This window comes from Podarcis gaigeae, assembly GCF_964106915.1.
Source record: "Podarcis gaigeae genome assembly, chromosome: 13".
Classification (NCBI taxonomy): domain Eukaryota; kingdom Metazoa; phylum Chordata; class Lepidosauria; order Squamata; family Lacertidae; genus Podarcis; species Podarcis gaigeae.
In genome coordinates this window covers 12,465,993-12,474,764 of record NC_139689.1, presented here as the reverse complement: position 1 = coordinate 12,474,764, position 8,772 = coordinate 12,465,993, and the positions used below count along the sequence as shown (strand labels likewise).

General features: G+C 41.0%; 1 pseudogene across 1 annotated transcript; it reads right to left on the bottom strand.

Annotated features, from left to right (window-relative positions):
* Positions 1 to 1,180: 1,180 nt before the first annotated feature.
* LOC310830397 (vomeronasal type-2 receptor 26-like) lies at positions 1,181 to 7,576 on the bottom strand (annotated as a pseudogene). Its single transcript has 6 exons — positions 7,563 to 7,576; positions 5,528 to 5,819; positions 3,814 to 4,668; positions 3,208 to 3,441; positions 2,770 to 2,896; positions 1,181 to 2,079 (listed from the first exon to the last, which is right to left on the bottom strand). The product of its transcript is annotated as a vomeronasal type-2 receptor 26-like (transcript).
* Positions 7,577 to 8,772: the final 1,196 nt, after the last annotated feature.

The following is an 8,772-nucleotide window of genomic DNA, read 5'->3' as shown; positions in this document are numbered from 1 at the left end:
AGGTTTGCATGAAATGGTTGATGTGTGTCCATAGAGCTTCCTCAGAGTATGAAGTCAAGGCTGCATTATCTTCAAAAAACATCTCTCAGATAAGGACCCACCACACTTTTGCCTTGGTCTGCAGTCATGCCAGGTTGACTAGAACCCAAGCACTCCTTGAGTTGATGTACACACTAGCCTGTGAGAGCAATCGGGAGAAGAATATGCCAAACACAGTTGGAATGAGAACACAGCCCTGTTACACCTCACTCTTTATATGGCACCCCTTCAAGGTTGAGCCATCATACTGGACAGTTCGGCACATTTATCTCTTTTAGAGCAAATACAAAGGCCAGGATGTAGTAGTGCTGAGTTTGTTATGAAACAAAGGTTCTTGAGAACAGAAGCAGGCAAGGCCTAGGCAGTGCGGCCCACAAGGCCTACACAAATCTTTCAAGCCTAGCTGCTAGCAGTAAAATGTTGTGTCACTGTGACTCGTGACTCATCTTGGGTTCCCTATAAATGTAACCAGCCATCTCTGTGGGCCTCGGTGTAGAGTGTGTGTGTCTCAGCCAGTATGTTGTGTTGTTGCAGACAAGAGCAGCTCCAGGACTATAGTTAATCAGTAACTAAGATCTGTGCCTCTGTGAAGACTAAGAAAGCTGTTATGAGCACTCTGTGTATGCTCTTTAACCATGTTGTTTCTGAACAAGTTTATTTTCTTCAGTAAACTTTTATTCTGCTTATGAAGAAGACTCTGTGTTGATTAATTCACCACTGCGCGACAGATTTACCACTCAAAAATGAGAGAAATTGCTACCGTATAATGAATGTAGAATGAAGAAGAGAGTAATTGCTGCATTACAATGTTTTTTGTATAGATTTCAAATCAATTACTAAAGATTTTGAAGAAATCATGTTTATCTGAATACAGAGAAATCAGCTTGGGATGTTTTGTGAATGAGCAATTGAGAAAGCTACCAATCTGGGAATGGGCATGCCCCTATGACAGTCATTTTGTGACAGCATCCTAAAAAAATCAAATAAAAAAACCATGCTGTTCCAAATAAATACATCAGTACCAAAAGATAATTAATAGCAGAAAATTTGAAAACAGACCAGCAAGTCCTCTTGCAAACAATAAGACTTGCAGCTAAATTAACCTGGACCAGAATTATAAACTTGATCATTAGTGAGTTCTTTATTTAAAATTTCTTCTTGCAAGCTGAACTCTATTGTTCAAGTCAGGCCTTAGCAAAATGACATAGCATTTAGGGGAAAAGATGCATCCCAGTAAACCAGCACTGGAGGCTAAAATGGAAAAGATCTCCACAGCTACCATATATTTGCCCTTAGTACTCAGGTAGGTAGGAACAAAAGACCACCACACACTGCAAAAAACCAACATGCTGAAGGTGATGAATTTGGCTTCATTAAAACTGTCTGGTAACTTCCTAGATAGGAAAGCTACAGTGAAACTAATAACAGCCAGGAAACACATAAACCCCAAGACACAGTAGAACATGACACTGGACCTTTCATTGCATTGTAGTACAATTTCTTCAGTCATTGACTACACATCAAAATCTGGGAAAGGGGGAGAGGTTGCTAGCCAAACAGCACAAATTTGAATAAACGAGCAGGAAAGAACAATGAAGGCTGACAGTCTTTTCCCAACCCATTTCCTCATGATCGACCCTGGCTTTGTTGCCATAAAAGCGAGAACCACAATGGTGGTTTTGGCCAAAACACAAGAAACAGCCATTGAGAAAATGATGCCAAAAGCAGTTTGTTGAAGAAGACACATCATTTTCTCAGGTCGACCAATAAATAGCAAAGTGCAAAGGAAGCAGAGCAGGAGGGAGACGAGAAGAGTGTAGGTGAGGTCCCGCTTGTTGGCTTTGACAATGGGTGTGTCCCGGTGCTTAAGGAAGATCCCAAACACTAGAGCTGTGATGAAAGAAAAAAATACTGCAAATATAGCTAAAGTGATCCCCAAAGGTTCCTCATAAGACAGGAAGCTTATACGTTTTGGAATGCATGCATCCTTGTTGCGATTTGGAAACTGAGCTTCTGGACATTGAAAACAGTCATCCATATCTGTAAAAGTAAAACATGGTTCTCTGTACATATAAAACCCCTGGTAGATATAACACATTGTGTTCAGCTAAGTCCTACTCAGAGAAGACCTGTTAAAAGTAATGAGCCTGAAGTAGTCATATCTTCAACTGGTGTACTCTGAGTAGGACTATTATTGAATACTTCCCAGTACAGTTACATTTTCTGAATGGGAGCTGCAAGTCAGTATCTAAAAAAGACAATTGGACCCTTTTAATGCCATCCTGTTTGGAAGGTATCATTGTCAGGGATGATATTAGTCCCAACCTAAACAACCTAACATTTCAGTTTTCAAATGCCATAAACCCAGAAGTAAATGCCTCAGTTTTTGAATATGCATTGGAAGTTGAACATGCCATGCAGCTTCTGTATTGAGTTTTATATATTGAGGCTTCCATATTGAGTTTTCATTTTCGAATGTTTCAGAACTCAAATGGTCTTCCAGAACGGATTACATTTAAAAACCGAGGTACCACTGTATTGTGTTTTCTGAACATCTCCCTTAGCTGGAGAAACTGTTTCTCAACTCTCACCTTAACAGAAAAAGTAACTATCATCAAATATGTTACAAGTTAAATTGTTTTTAATGACTGTGCTTCAATATAAATATGTGTCTCGTGTCTTCATTTCAGCCATAGGGTGGCAGAAAGCATTGTACATGACATTTATTACCCTTCTGGTTGGAGATCTTTCCTTCTGAACATGGAAGGCAATCATAGCAGCAAAATGGTTCCCCTTCCTTCTTGGCTTTCCTATAACCAGGTTGACAATTGTCATTACAGAGTGAATGGGGAAGTGCCTGTACATAAATGAAAGAGGACAATATACTACAATTCAGAAAAATTAAGTTGTATTAGTTGGTAGCTGACAGTTCAATCAACAATTAAGGAATATGAAGTTAAGAAACTTTTCAATGCCATAGTGGAATCATGATATCATTTACAGAGGTCATTTTTTATGCAGCCACTGATCACAGATAACATTGTGATCACATGTGATAACATTGTAGAACATTCCTTCAGACTGAGTCACTTCTGTAGTCCAACAATGTGCCAGCTTTTAAACACTGAGAAAATGATTGGACACACCCTAAATATTCTTGGATCCTACCTGGTTAAACCTCTGGGGCCACATGATGATATCCTCTTGGATAGAGAACACATTTTCTGGAGGACCCAGAGAATGGGCATCCATCTTTCCAACTTTGACTCTCTGAAAGGACTGGTTTGGGAATACAATCCAGTTCATAATATCGAAGCCAGCTACGATTTCACCATTTTGATCAAATGTAACCTTTTCACCTGCACTGTTGTTAAATGAGACACTTCTTAGAAAGTGTTGTAGCTAGATTGAGGGGAGGAACAAAGCAATTCATAAATATGCACAAATGGATTCAACATGATATCTTTCACACTTGAGGGCTTTGGTCCCATTTAAAAGCTGAATGCTGATTAAATATATTAGCAGTAGTATTTGAAGCAGCAACAATAACACATATAAAATACTATTATAATTAAAGCTGATGTGAAGTACAACTCCATCATATCTATCCATTGACCATGCTCACTAGGACTGAACATCACATGGACAAAACATCATGAAGGCACAACACTGGCTGTTCCTGACTTAAATTTTTTGGGGTAAAAAGCTCTAGGACAGAGCATTTTCTAAATAGTTATAATGCATTCTAATTTATAATACCATTCCAGATATTACCTTAGGCTGTTGATTCAGAAACGTCTGCCTCTCCCTACTGGCCCATGTTTGTTGTTTAAACTGGAATGACTGCATAGCATGCAGTGCGTGAGCTATAGCATAGACTGCATTGTAAATGCTGTAACTGTGGCCAGTCATGCTCATTTGAAAAACAGATGTAGGAAGAGTCTCCAGACTCTCTGCCCCTGTGCAGACTTTCCTTTCCATCTCATCCACCACAAACTTGTGGAATGAACAGTTAAATGCCTCTTCCCAGAAGTCCTCAATGAAGCCATCTTCCTTTTCTGAAGGACTCTTCCTCTGAAGAAAAGTGTGGAATCCCAACACCTCCTTTGAATGAGTAGTGAAGGATAGAGCACCATGGATGAACTGTAGGCTCCAATTTCTTTGTAAGCGAAGCGATGTGAACTCCATCTGGGCTGTCATTACCCAAACTTTCGCCGCAGCTTGTATCGGTATTTCTTCAAATTCTGCAGCCTGAGGTATAATTCTCAACGTTATCATGTCCTGAATTTCTCCATGTACAACCACAACATTGGCAGTGCTTCGCATCGCAACAATGAATGATTCAAAGCCCTCCCTCACTGCATCCTCAAATTCATTTGAAAATTTAAGTTTGGGAAATCTTTCTATGAAGTCAAAGCATATACCTTTTCTGGAAAAAATGGGAAGCACCTTTTCAACAAATTTCTCTGTATTCTCCTCATCCTGAGAAACCACTCCAATCCACATCCACCTGAAGTGCAGCAGTAAGTGGAGTATACCCATGAAATGATGTGTCCCATTTGGGAACATCCGGTGGAAGAAAAAAGCTTGAGTTTTCTCATTCATTACTGGAGCAGAGCCATATATGAACTAAGGAAAAAAAGGGGAGGGGTAGGAGGAAAGAGATAGTTCTAAAATAATCATTTAAGATTAAGAACCCGAGATATCACCAGTCCAAGCAGCTCCTCAAACCAGATGGCAATCGGGGATCATTATTGGGGTATCCTTCACCTAACATGCCTCAGTGAAGGCCATTATTTGAATCCCTTACCTGTCTACACTAAAAGCCAGCTAAACCAAATGGCCAAATCCACTGCCAGCCATAAGTCAGAACAGTGCAAAGTAGGTGAAAAAGAGCACTCAAAGGCCAACCAAAAATTCCTGTTCACCCCTGAATTGGCAAGTGGCTAATCCCACTCTACTCAATGGTGAGAGGGTGAGATGCTATTAAAAAGCAGAAGGAGGACTTGGGTGAGGGGCAACCTCCTAATTACCACAACAGGCTATATAATGGTGAGAAAATGCTCCTCTCCTCAGGAGAAGACAATACAGGAGTTCCTCTTTCATAGAGTTGAGTAAACCTACCCACAACTAAAGGTTGGGAGTGACAATATCAGGGGCCAGCAAACGTTTTCAGCAGGGGGCTGGTCCACTGTTCCTCAGACCTTGTGTGGGGCTGGACTATATTTTGGAGGGGGGGAGAATAAATTCCTATGCCCCACAAATAACCCAGAGATGCATTTTAAATAAAAGGGCACATTCTATTCATGTAAAAACATGCTGATTCCCAGACAGTCCGTGGATTTAGAAGGCGATTGGGCTGGATCCAGCCCCCGGCCCTTAGTTTGCCTACCCATGAACAATATGCATACCACCATATGCACCCTGCAATGTCCCTTCAAAATCTCACATGAATCTTAAGGATTCTTTCCCTAGAGTTTGCCCTTACTTGAGGCATCTTGTACATACAGAGGATGGTTGCCATGTGGAGACAGACATTTGAGTTTGGTCCCCCAATAACTGCGACTGGAATGTTCTCAGCATCACACTTGTAGTTGGGGATGAATCTGCCTCTCCTGGAGAGAAGTTCCATTGATGCCAAATAGGTCCATGTTTCACTGAACTGGGTATTATAGACATGGAAGCCCAAGGTGACATTGGGTAAGATCTGTCCATTTTCATTTATCTGTTTTACAGCAAATGCCAATGCCAGGATGTGCTGGTAGGTCTGAGGTAGAACACTGCAATAAGGGTTACATGGTGCAAAATATTCATGACATTCAGATTAGGGTGCTTATTATTTATATAGATATTGCTACATTAGAATGTCATTTGATTCATACATGTGTTGAAAACACAATATTAAATTAGGGATAATATTATATTTAACAGCAACAACATATTCATAACCATCGTTAGAAGTATTTACATTTATCATTCTCTTTATACAATAAAAAGTCTCAAAGTGACTTGACAAGGTAAAATGCAACACATAAAAGCAATTTAAAGCCATAGAAAATTAGCTGTACAAAAGACATAAAATGCTCATCCAGCAACATATTAATAAGCGCAAGCTCTACTAACCCCGCTAAAATATGAGCACAAGAATAGGAGGCAGCATTAATGATTGCAAAGGTCTACGTAAATGAAAAGACTGGCAGGGATGACACTAGGTACATCTTCCTGGTGAGGGCATCCCACAGAAATGCAAATGCTGACTTCCTCGCTGCCAAGGTGGGAGTCGGGAGCAGCTCTGCAATAACTCACAAGTTGTCAGTGAAGTTAACTCTTTATTCAAAGAAACAAAACAGCTCAGGCCTAGTGCTCACAGCAACTCTTCCTAGTAGGCCTTGCCCAAATGAGGCAGTTGCAAGGACTGATGGTCCCTGCCTTCCCAACGCTCTCCAAGACTCCTCTTCCCCTTCCTTCTTTCCCAAGCAATCTCAGGTTCATTTGTCTCGTCTCTTGTTGCTGCTCCCTCTTCATACGTCTTCCAGTTCTGGGAGACCAGGAGGGAGAGGAACTGGTCACCGGAGGGGGGGAACCCTCTGGCTTCGTCAGCAGCCCACCTGATCTCTGTCTCTTGGTCCCCCTCTTTTCCAGCTTCCACTTGTACCCCTGATTCTGGACTGCTCTCTGCCACAGTGTCTTCATGCTCACTAAACCCTGTTACCACTTCAGTTTCCTACACCTCTTCCTCCCAGTCTGCTTCCTCTTCTCCCTCTGACCACTCATTGTCACCCCACCACCAATCTCCTAGCTCTGAGCCTTCTTCCCCTGGAGGTTCCCTTGGAGAATCCCCAGCTGGTACCTCCCCCAGCCAGTGAATGACATTTGCCCTCTCAGATACAGGCTATCTTGCCAGGTACGGCAAGATACACATAATACTTAAACTAAACTATGGATGCACAGCTGCTGGTGGGCTATTTGCTTCTTTCCTGCTCCAGCTATTGCTGTGCTGCTGAGAGTGAAATCATGATCTGGACAGGTGTGGCTTCTTTCTGAACCTGCTTGGTGGTTTAAGAGAAACAAAGAGAAATCCCTGCCATTCATGGCTCATTTGGGAGCAACCCAAGTTCAGAAGTAAAGCAAAGCCAGGCTATTACTTAGTTCCCAGCATTGTGGCAGCAGCAGGAATAAAGTAGGACTAAAGTCACAGTCCCATCCAGACCAGATTTCAGTTTACACCGGGGTCAGCTAACTTTTTCAGCAGGGGGCCAGTCCCCTGTCCCTCAGACCTTGTGGGGGGGCAGACTATATTTTTTTGGGGGGTGAATGAACTCCTATGCCCCACGAATAACCCAGGGATGCCTTTTAAATAAAAGGACACATTCTACTCATGTAAAAAACATGTTGATTCCTGGACTGTCCACGGGCTGGATTGAGAAGGCGATTGGGCCAGATCCAGCCCCGGGCCTTAGTTTGCCTACCCATGGTTATGCAGTAAACAGCCAGGTGTCTATGGGAATTGTTCTAGAACTCACCATTTCAGTAGCATGTACTATCACACTGTACATTCACATTTAAAGCATAGTTTGATTTAACCATGGTTTAAAATGATTATCCAATAATGTTGCAGAAGGAACTGCCAACTGAATGTTCATTCCCAAGCAATCGTTACAAACATCCTGGTATTTAGAGTTTTGTGTTGGAGAACAAAGGGAATGAATGACTAAGTGACACAACCAAGCCATAGGTTTTAAATATCACTTTGTAATATGTCAAAACCAGCCTAGAAAAAGTAATGCAAATAGAAGACTATGTTGCAATTGTTCCTATTCAATAGAATGGGGGAAGCTATAAAACCAATAAACCCTTTAAGGATGGATACAACTCCTCACAGGAAAGAACCAAGAACATATCTCCCCCCCACCACACACACACCTAAAAACAACAAATTCAGAACAATAGGAATAAAAAGTTTAGTAGAAGTAAGCAATAAAACGAATGATGCAAAGATGGGGAATATATTGATTACAGTTTCAAATTGTTTTAAAACCCAGTTACATACATACGGTCATCAGAAAGTTTCTGAGATGGATGTATTTTAAAGCTGATGCTGTTTGATAATATAAAAACCTGAGATGTAATGCCAGCAATTATGAGGTCTCCTGATTGATAATATTGGTGAAGAATAGGAAGAGGGTCTAAGATGGAGCACAGAGCAATAGAAGCCTTGCACATAGCCTGTGGCAGCAACGCGAATACCAAGATAACAAATAGTACCATCTTGCAGAAAGCCTTCATTTTTCAAAAAAAATCATTGTTTTCCATACTGTTGTTAGAGGGACCGTGATTAGCAAAGCTGCAGTGGAATGACTGCTCATTCAGCAGATGTAAAGTCAGAAATATTAAACGTAAAGAATCACTGTTTAGACTGACAGAGTTCTGTTAACCTACAGGTTCTGAATAGAATATATTAGCAACAGGTTTTAGTAGCAATTTTTCTCTTCATAGTTTTGCATGTAGCTACTGGAACTCCCTAGGGATGAGGAGAATGTATTGAAGTTATTATTATGGTTAATTGGACAATTACATGAAAGATCACCACCTACTATTAGTTCTTGGTTCTTGACAATATTGCAGACGAAAAACAAAAGATGTTTATCACACCTGAGCTAAACTTGTCTTGGTAATTCTTAGTGAAAGAGCAAGAAAATAACAATGAACTACAGAGTATTGCACATGCATGAA